Source organism: Aegilops tauschii, chromosome 1 (assembly GCF_002575655.3).
Source record: "Aegilops tauschii subsp. strangulata cultivar AL8/78 chromosome 1, Aet v6.0, whole genome shotgun sequence".
NCBI lineage: Eukaryota > Viridiplantae > Streptophyta > Magnoliopsida > Poales > Poaceae > Aegilops > Aegilops tauschii.
In genome coordinates, this window is record NC_053035.3 from 190,097,615 (window position 1) to 190,108,045 (window position 10,431).

A 10,431-nucleotide genomic window follows, 5' to 3' on the forward strand; every position below is an offset into this window, starting at 1 on the left:
AATGAGCATTCGAAATAAAAAATATCAGTTCAAAATAAAAGAAACGATCAGTTTGAGTTAGAAAATTGGTTTGAAGTAAAACCAATGATCAGTTGGAATTAAAAAACAAATTATTAATTTAAATTAAAGTGAAATAATCAAATTGTATTAAAAATTGTTTGAATTAAATACAATAATTAGTTCAAACAATAACTAGTTCGAATTACAAACATTTTGAACTAAAAAACAGGATCAGTTCATAGTAAAACAAAAAAACCGGTTAAAAATAGTTGTGAGGAAAACAAAGTAAATTCCGGTATGTGAAAATCACGCTCACTACAAACATATACAAATGTCAGTTCGAGTACTCTATTTTCTGGACGGAAAAAACAACATGACCGGTCTCACCTTATTCAACATTTACTCTGTAAAAAATACTTCAGTACAAACACACACATAGATCAGTACAAGTACTCCATTTTTTGAACGGAAAACCAACATGATGGGTCTCATCATATTCAAAATTACTTCTAACAGTTACGAATTTCAGAAAAAATTCAACATGACTAAGTATCGCATTTTTGATATCTTTCCAACGGTATATTATTTGCCCCATTTCGACATAAGTAAAAAAACGTTTGAGCCTGGGTGGTATTCCGGCCTTGAAGTATCCATCCATCTCTTTGAGCCTGGGTGGTATTCCGTCGGGATGATCACAGGTAGATACCAGGATTCCCGGGCATAAACATGATAGATATCAGGCTGGCAAATGCTTTCCATTCCACCCAGAGGTATATTGAGTCGTTGAAGTCTTGAATCATAATGCAGGTCTTGAATTATTTAACCTCACAACACTTCTGAATCTCACAACCAAACCCCGTCTACTAAAGCGTAGCAAATATGAAGTAATGTCCCTTCCCGGGCAATGGTAACAGGGTGTTGGGTTTTTCCTATCTCATGATACTACCTCAAGTTCAATGCTCAATATCCTACTATTCAAGGTAGAAAGGAACTACTAATGCAATAAAACATGGGTAGTGGAAATACATGATCAGAGTGAACTTGCCTTGTTGACGATGCTGAAACTCTAACGCTTCGTAGACACAAGCCTCGCACTCTGGATAGTCTAACGAATCAATAAATAACATACAATAAGCATACATTAAACAAAAGTACTACAACATATTTACTACAAGTGAAACAAACTAAAATAAATTTTCTGCCATTAATAATTTTTTTAACAAAACGAAAATAAGGTTTTTGTTAAAAAAATAAAAATAAAACAACAAATAAATTTGATGCAAAAATAAATGCATTAAAAGCAATTTTAAAACTCCTTTTATGCCTAAAACAAGTTTCTAGTAGGAAAAGAAATAAACAACTAAAACAATTTTTTTCTACAAATAAAAGTTCCACATTTAATTCTAGAGAAACTAATGTGAACAGAACAAAAAAATAAAAATAAAAGATAATTTTAAAATAATTTAAAATAAAAGAAATAGTGACAAAGGTGATGAAAAGCAAAACAGTACTGTTTTCGCGATAAAATATTTTTGATAAATCCTAAAACTAACCAAACTAAACCTACTAATAGCTAAGATCACAATAAAACAGTAGCAAAAAGAAGCACCTAAAAATATTAATCCTAGCTCTAGTTATTGCAAAAATGGTGGTTTGATCAAAATTCATGCAAATAAATTTTAAGAACTTCAAACATGTACAAAACTGATATATACAGGAAGTTCATAAAATTTACCATCTAACGCAAAAAGAATTAATCAAAAACTCTAAATAACTTAGGAGATATGAATTTTATAAAAATAGAACTATTCTGTTTTAAAAACAGAAACTAAAATAACAGATAGAAAAAAAGGACGGACGCTAATGGGCCTAGTGGGGTGAGAGCTGTAATTATATTATGCTCGGCGCAATATAACTAAAACACGTCGGCTATTAAAAAAAACCGTACAAGTAAACTGGCTAGATCTAAACCGCGAATTAACTGAAAATAAAACTGGTCTACTACAAAAAACCTAACCCTTTGCCAGTTCTAATCTAGTCCGTTGGTTGAAGATCGGACGGGAGGGGAGGTGGCGGCTTACAGTGGCGGTGACCGACGATGAACAGAGGAGGGTGGCGGTCGGCGTCGAGCGGGGCAGGGTCTGCGGTGGTCTCCGGTGTCGGTGAGGGTGTAGGGGAGGCACGTCTTGGCGAGGGCGACTCAGAGGTGGTGTTGGTGGAGCTCGGGAGCAGCTGAGGCTAGCGGGACGTTGACGGCGCGGCTCAGGTGCCCGCGGCTCGGGTGGCGATGCTTGGGACGATGGCGTCAGCGGTTCCTGGGCGAAGAAAAGGTGTCAACGGGGTGCACCTGGTCGAGGGCGATGTGTGGATGGAAAGGGCGGTCGAGGTGGTGCTCACCGGCGTCGCAAACGGCGGCGAACGACGGCGGCTGTGATCAGATTGGTTCGGAGGTGGCGGCGGGTGTGGTGGGTTTTTGGAGGAGGGTTTTAGGGGGGTGCGAGAGAGGAGGGGCTTGGCCTTTTATAGGGCATCTTTGTGGAGCAGGGGGCGACTCGGGATCGCGATCCCTGAAAGATCGGAGTGCGGCGGCACTCTGGGCGTGCTCCGGTGTGGCGTGGCGTGGACGAGGGGAAAGAACAGGGGTGGGCCCCGCGGGTCGGTGAGGGAGAGAGAGGGGGAGATCGACCGGGCGGCCGATCGGAACAGGGTCGGGTGCGGGCGCGGCTGGGCTGGCTGGGCGCGCTGGTTGGCCTGGGCGCTGCTGGCTGGGCCGGTTGGCCTGGCTAGCTCGGGGTTTCCCTTTTTTTAAATAAGACAGAGAATATATATATATATAGAGAGGAATAAAATATACTTTTATATAGGACATATATATATATATCAAAATTCTCAGAAAAGCATAAGTTATAGGATGAACTATTTTTTAGAGGCAAAGTAAAAACTTTATAAAAAACATTTTTTGAAATTCCAAATAAAACTAAAATTTGAATTCAAAACTTTTAGCATTAATTTCTTCTGACATTTTGGAGTGTCATGCTAGCTCCTCTCATACTTTTGCACAAGTATGCGTCAGGGTTTTTTTGAAATAAAGTTCAAATGCCAATTTGAATTCAAAGTCAAATAAAATTCAAATGCCTCAAAAATTTCCAAATGCCACTCAATTCAAACAAAATGCATAGATGCTTATCTAATAATTGTAAAACATTCCAAATTGAAACTTTGGGATGTTACAAACCTACCCACCTTAAGATGAATCTCGCCCTCGAGATTCGGGTTGGCTAGCAAATAGGTGCGGGTGGTCTCGACGGTGATCTTCTTCTCGCTCCGAGGTGGCTTCCTCCTCGGAGTGGTGGCTCCACAGAACCTTGCAGAACTTGATGATCTTGATGTGGGTAACTCTGTTTGTAGTCTCGAGAATTCAGATGGGTTTCTCCTCATAAGTCAGATCACTATCTAGTTGTATGGCCTGTAGGGGCACCGTGTCTCTCAAAGGAATATCGGCCATCTCAGCATGGCATTTCTTCAGCTGGAAAATGTGAAAGACATCGTGAACTCCGGACAACCCTTCCGGCAATTCCAGCTTGTATGCAACTTCTCCTTTACGTTCGAGGATTTTGTATGGGCCAATGAACCTGGGTGCTAACTTTCCTTTAACACCGAACCTCTTGATTCCTCAAAGTGGGGACACACGGAGGTATGCTCGGTCTCCTGCTTCGTACGTTACTTCCTTGCGTTTACTGTCGGCATAACTCTTCTGTCTCGACTGAGCTATCTTAAGTCTGTCTCGAATCAGCTTGACCTTCTCTTCAGAGTCTTTGATAAGATCGGGACCAAAAATTTGCAGTATCCTACACCATCCCATGACAATGGTGTTCTGCACCTCCTTCCGTATAGAGCTTCGAAAGGGCCATCTTCAGAGAGGTCTGGTAGCTGTTGTTGTATGGAAACTCTGTGTATGGTAGATTTTCATCCCAGCTAGATCCATAGTCCAGCGCACAGGCTCTCAACATGTCTTCCAGAATATGATTGACTCTCTTGGTTTGTCCATCTGTCTGCAGATGAAAAGTTGTACTGAAGTCCAGCCTCGTACCCAATGTTTCATGCAACTGATTCCAAAACTTTGAGGTAAATTGTGTTCCTCTATCTGACACGATACTCAACTCCATGCAGACATACGATCCTGGTCATGTATATCTTGGCTAACTTAGCGCTGGTATACGTGGTTTTCACGGGAATGAAATGAGCTACCTTGGTCAAGCGATCAACCACTACCCAGATGGAATGATAACCTGAACGAGTCTTGGGTAATCTTGTAATAAAATCCATTCCAAGCTTTTACCATTTCCACTCGGGTATCAACAGAGGTTGAAGTAACCCTGCCGGTTTCTGATGTTCCGCTTTACTCGCTGACAAACGTCGCATACTGCTACGTACTCGGCAATATCCTTCTTCATACCTGTCCACCAGAAACTTTCCTTCAAATTCAGATACATCTTGGTGTTGACTGGATGAATCGAGTACGGTGAATCATGGGCCTCCTGAAGAATTAACTTCCTGACCTCTAGGTCATTGGGCACATAGATACGATCCTCAAAGCATAAAGTTCCATGCTCATCCTCACGAAAACCTTTAGCCTTTCCGTTACTCATCTTTTCTTTTATCTCTGCAATTTCCTTGTCCGTTTTCTGGGCTTCTCAGATTCTTTCGGTCAAAGTGGACTGAATATCCAGGGTGGCGACATATCCTCTCGGTACTATCTCTAGTCAGAGCTCTCTGAGATCGTTGGCTAACTTCTGAGGTAATCCTCCAGTTACGAGGGTGTTCACATAGCAGTTACGGCTCAAGGCATCTGCTACAACATTTGCCTTCCCTGGGTGATAATGCAATCTCATGTCATAGTCCTTGATTAACTCAAGCCATCTCCTCTGCCTAAGATTCAACTCCTTCTATGTGAAAATATACTTCAAGCTCTTATGGTCCGTGTAAACATCACAACCGTTTCCGATAAGGAAATGTCTCCAGGTCTTGAGTGCGTGCACTATGGCTGCTAACTCCAAATCATGTGTGGCATAATTTATCTCGTGAGGTCGTAGCTGTCTGGAGGTATAAGCTACAACTTTTCCTTCCTGCATGAGCACTCCTCCGAGTCCTTGAGGAAATCGTCACAATATACCTGGTAATCCTTGTGTATGTCCGGCAAAATTAGTACTGGAGCTGTAACCAAACGTTTCTTCAGCTCCTGAAAACTAGCTTCACAATCCTCGACCCAAATGTACTTGGTTTCCTTCTTCAACAGCGCAGTCATGGGTTTGGAAATCTTGGAGAAATTCTCAATAAATCTCCGATAATATCATGCAAGCCCGAGTAAACTGCGGATCTCCTTGACTGAGGTGGGGGAATGCCATTTGGTGACTGATTCAACCTTGGTGGGGTCGACTGCTATTCCTTCTCCTGAAATAACATGTCTGAGGAATCCGACTTCCTTCAGCCAAAATTCACATTTGCTGAACTTGGCATATAACTGATGTTCTCAGAGTTTCTCCAAAACTAGACGCAGATGTTCCTTATGCTCTTCCTCGCTCTTTGAGAAAACCAATATGTCATCGATGAACACCACGACAAACTTGTCCAGATATTCCATAAATACCTTGTTCATCATGCTCATGAAATACGCAGGGGCATTAGTCAGTCCAAATGACATGACCGTATACTCATATAAACCATACCAAGTGGTAAAATCTGTTTTGGGTATATCCTGTTCACGATTCTTCAATTGATGATACCCTGATCGAAGATCGATCTTGGAGAATACTTTGGCTCCGACTAGCTGATCAAATAAATCACTTATCATCGGTAGAGGGTACTTGTTCTTGATGGTCACGTCGTTCAACGAACGATAATCCACAACCATTCTCCGGGTTCCATCCTTCTTCTGTACCAAAAGAACTGGGGCTCCCCAAAGTGACCAGCTTGGCCGAATATATCCTTTCTCCAATAATTCCTTGATCTGCTTCTTGATCTCTTCCAAATCATTCGGGGGCATCCGATAAGGTCTCTTGGATATTGGGGTTGTGTCGGGTAATAACTCAATCAAAAATTATGTTTCTCTGTCCAGTGGCATCCCTGGTAATTCTTCCAGAAATACGTCGAGAAAATCTTGAACTACTGGAACTTCCTCCTGAACAACTCCTGTAAGGGAATTTACCTGAGTCTTACTTGGTGTGTGCTTGGATACATACTTGATCCTCTTCTGCTCCGGGGTGGTGAGCAAAATCGACTTGCGGGCACAATCGATGTTTCCTTCATACTTGGTCAACTAGTCCATGCCTAGGATTACATCCAATCCTTGTGACTCTAATACGATAAGGTCTGTGGGGAATTCATGATTCCAGATACTGAGGTTCATCGGGTGGCATCCTAATCCTGCCATCATCTCGGCTCCTGGGGAACTGACCTGGAGGGGTTTTCTAAGGGTCCTAGTGGGTAACCCATACTTTTCGACAACTAACCTTGATATGAATGAATGTGTGGCACCAGAATCAAAAAGTACCAATACTGGATGTGAATTCAGCAAAAACTTTCCAGTTACGGTATCCGGCTGATCATAGACCTCCTCCACATCAATGTGGTTCACTTGAGCTCAAGGAAAACGGTTGGGCTTCTTGACTTCAGAGTTGCCGTTACCGTTGCCATTTCCATTGCCATTGCTCGGCTTAGCATCAGGACATTTGTTGGCATAATGTCCAGTCTGCTTGCACCTAAAACAGGTGACGGTGCTCAGGTCTGATGCGGAGCATCCCAAGGTCATCCCCATGAACCTACCTATGTCTCCTACGACACCACTTGGACCAATGATAAGAGCCCGAGCAAAGGCTATCGAAGATAAGGTGAACTCGCTCCTCTCCGAACTTCCACTTCCTACATATGAGACATGGCTACTACCTCATGCGGAGACCCTATGTGTGATCAGGTACTTGGAGGAAAGCCACGGATCAGCTACACCCAACGGACAAGACGGCGAGGACACCAAATTCAATGGACAAGAAGAAGGACTGCTCGAAACTCTCAGTCATCGGACGACCGGCGCCTCTCGGACGTCCGACGCCTGGAGCATCCACCAGCCGACCAAGTCCCACCCAGAAGATGCCCCAGCGCCCGGACGACCGACGCCTACCGGACGTCCGACGCACTCCAGGTCCCAGGCGACCAACCGCCTCCGGACGACCAGCACCACCACACCCGAGCCAAAACGTCGGAAGAATGGAGACCTCCGGACGACCGACGCACCGGACATCCGACCCCGACTGGATGACCGACAAAGCGCTAACGGAGCCAAAACATCGGACGACCGACCCTGACCGGACGTCCGATCCCCCGCGAGCCACTGGACGACCGATGATGGTCGGACGTTCGACGCATGTATGCCGCCCGCATGTTGGGCCGAAGCCCACTAACCCTTTTGTGACTCTAGACTATAAATAGACCTCCTCATCCCTCTTTCTAGGATTGGCGTTGTGTTAGCTCATATGTGAGATAGAGCTTCGCTCATCCATCCGGATCTACTCCATCGCGAGGGACCATCACCTCTTCGGAGAAGATCCACTTGGATTCAAGACCCCTAACGGGAAGACCTCAAGACCTCCTCTGGGAGAAGAACCGGTTACCTATGTATTGTCCTTTGTTGGATTCGGATCATGTATCTCTTTGTGTTTCGAGGATCTAGCATATGTGTGACCTAATCTCGTTGGTTTGAGTAATTCTCTTATGTTTCCTTTTGTGTTCTCCCCTTGTGTTCTTCGTGTTCATCGCGGGATCCGCTCCTTTCATGAAAGATCGTCCGTATAGGGTTCCACCCTACATCATCTTGGATCAGAGCAAGGTTGATCACGAATTTGGAGTCCCTACCCCTCTTTTTCTAGATTGATTTTGTTGTGTTCTTCCCCAAATTCGGAAATTCCCCAAAAATAGCCCCAAAGTTTTTTTTGTGATTTGTTGGTGTGATGAAGTTTTTTTGGATTTGATCGATGGATTTCATTTGCCACGCGTGGATCTAGCTTTCCCTCTTCATCTCCACTTTTTCCATCCACAAAATCGCCCGGATTTGACCAATTTTACCTCCACCACCACAAACCCTAGCTGTTCATCCCGTGCCCAAAATCGCCGAGGCACCGGACGTCCGCCAGTTACCAGACGTCCGACCAGCTCCGGTTGTCCGACCACCACCGGATGTCCGACGTTCCCTGACGAAACTGACAAAGTTCAGTTCGACCATCACCACCATTCCACCTCCACCTCCGCATACGCACCCCCAATACCACAATCGCTTTCCGCAACCACCATTGCTTACTCGCTTCACACTCCAACACAGTTTTGCCACATTTTTCTTTGAGAATTTGAGTTGTGGTTCCCGTTTCCTAACGTGTTTCGGCTACTTAGGGATGGTTCGACATCAACATCACCGCTGCTCATCTTCGCCACGGATTCGTCATCGACTATTTCACATCATCCGTTCTTGCTTACAAACGAGTAACCCTCGACGGTAACCTCATCTTGGTATCGTGGTATATCATCATTGTACATTCTTGCCATTGCATTGATAACCATCATAGCCCAATTTTGCGTAACTTGCCCATTGAGACTAGCCTTTGAGTATTGCCGGCAACGTGACTTGTGCACATTTGTGATCATACTTCCCATAGCATACATACCATACCATCGTGGTGCATATCTTGGTATCATCTCTTGTGTCACAAAGTTGTCATCGCACAATTGCTATCTTGGTTCATGCAACATTGCATGAGAAAAGAGCTCCAAAGTGAAAGAGCCAAACAAGCTTTTAAGAAAAAAGGAAAGATAAGCAAAGAGCTTATAAGCAAGAACCATAGCATTATACTACACTAAGATTGTCATACTCGATCATCTTGGATCATATCATCGGAATGCCATACATATAGCATACTTGGGATAGAAGTCGTTGCATTTTTGCTTAGTAGGTTGTGCACAAGTTCGTATCCGCCTATTGTGCAATCGTGCTAGCGTCTCTCTAGAGTTGTGCAACAAGAGCATTTCCATGGAGTCCACATTTTGGGTCATTCCTTGGTTGCACGACCCCACTTATCTATTTGCGTGTGTGTTTCCGTGTACCACATCTTGCAAATTGGTTTACATGTTGCATTTGCAAATTTGTGAATCTTTTGCAACTTTATTGAAGCTCACTAACAATTGCATCAAATTTTTTGCCACCATCCTAACCGAGCTCCACTATAAGCTTTTACTTGTGTAGGTGTGAGAAACCGACAAGAATTTGTACCAATTGTGCTATTTCCTTGTTCCACATTTGAGTGATCATTGATCCATCTTCAACATTGGTCAAGGTACATTTGGTATAAGTTCTTCTCTTTCTACCACTCACATATTTGTTTGGAATGATGGATAGGCCAAGTACTTCTACTAACCCACTCTTCATCGAGCAAGACAACGACATGTCCGCCTGCGTCACAAAGAGCTACCTCTTTGGTGCACAACGAGCTTTGCATCAAGAGCAACAAGCAATGAACGAACACATTGACAACCTCACCACCGACTTGCGACTCTCCGAGCAACGTACAAGAGACTACTTCGACAACAAGCTTGATGAACACAAACAAGAGAATGACGCAAGAATGGACGAGATTCGTGCCTTGTTGGTCAACCGCTCTTCTACCTCATCGTTCTACTCAAGACGGAACCGCTCGAGTCGACACTCCGACGACACCATCTCCGGCTCAAGTACCCCGACATAAAACACTCTTCGTCGTGCCGCGCGTCAAGATCGTCAAGCAAACCACAATACTCTACACGACAATGACTCTCAAGAGCAAGCTCGCGAGCAAGAACATCGACACCGTCAAAACCAAGCTACCTTCGCGCAAGCACAAGAACGACAACATCAACGACAACAACAAGAGGAAGAGTGTGTGTGTCAACACCAAGATGCCGAGGCACAATGCCAAGAACAACAACTACGTGAAGCTCAAGCACTTGAGGCGCAACGTGCCCTCCGAGATTCAAGTCGAGCCGTAGCCACGCGCAACCGACAAGCTCTTGAGAAACAAGAAGCGTTTCGTGATGAAGTTCAAGAACGAATATATCAACTCGCGTGCATCGTCAAGCTCGACAAGCTCCTCCACAAGCTCGACAAGAACATCAAGTTCACCAAGAGCAAGAAGATAATGGAAATCCTCCAAGACAAGAGCAAGTTGAGGGAGACAAACCTCCTCGTCAAGGACGTCATCACCCTCGACTCCAACACAATGAAGAGCAATGCTACGGCTAGCTAAAGTTCGCCATGCCGAAGTTTTCCGGAAGCAATGATCCCGAAGAGTACCTTTCATGGGCATTGAAGGTTGACAAAATCTTCCGCTTGCACAACTATGAGGAAGAGAAGAAGAT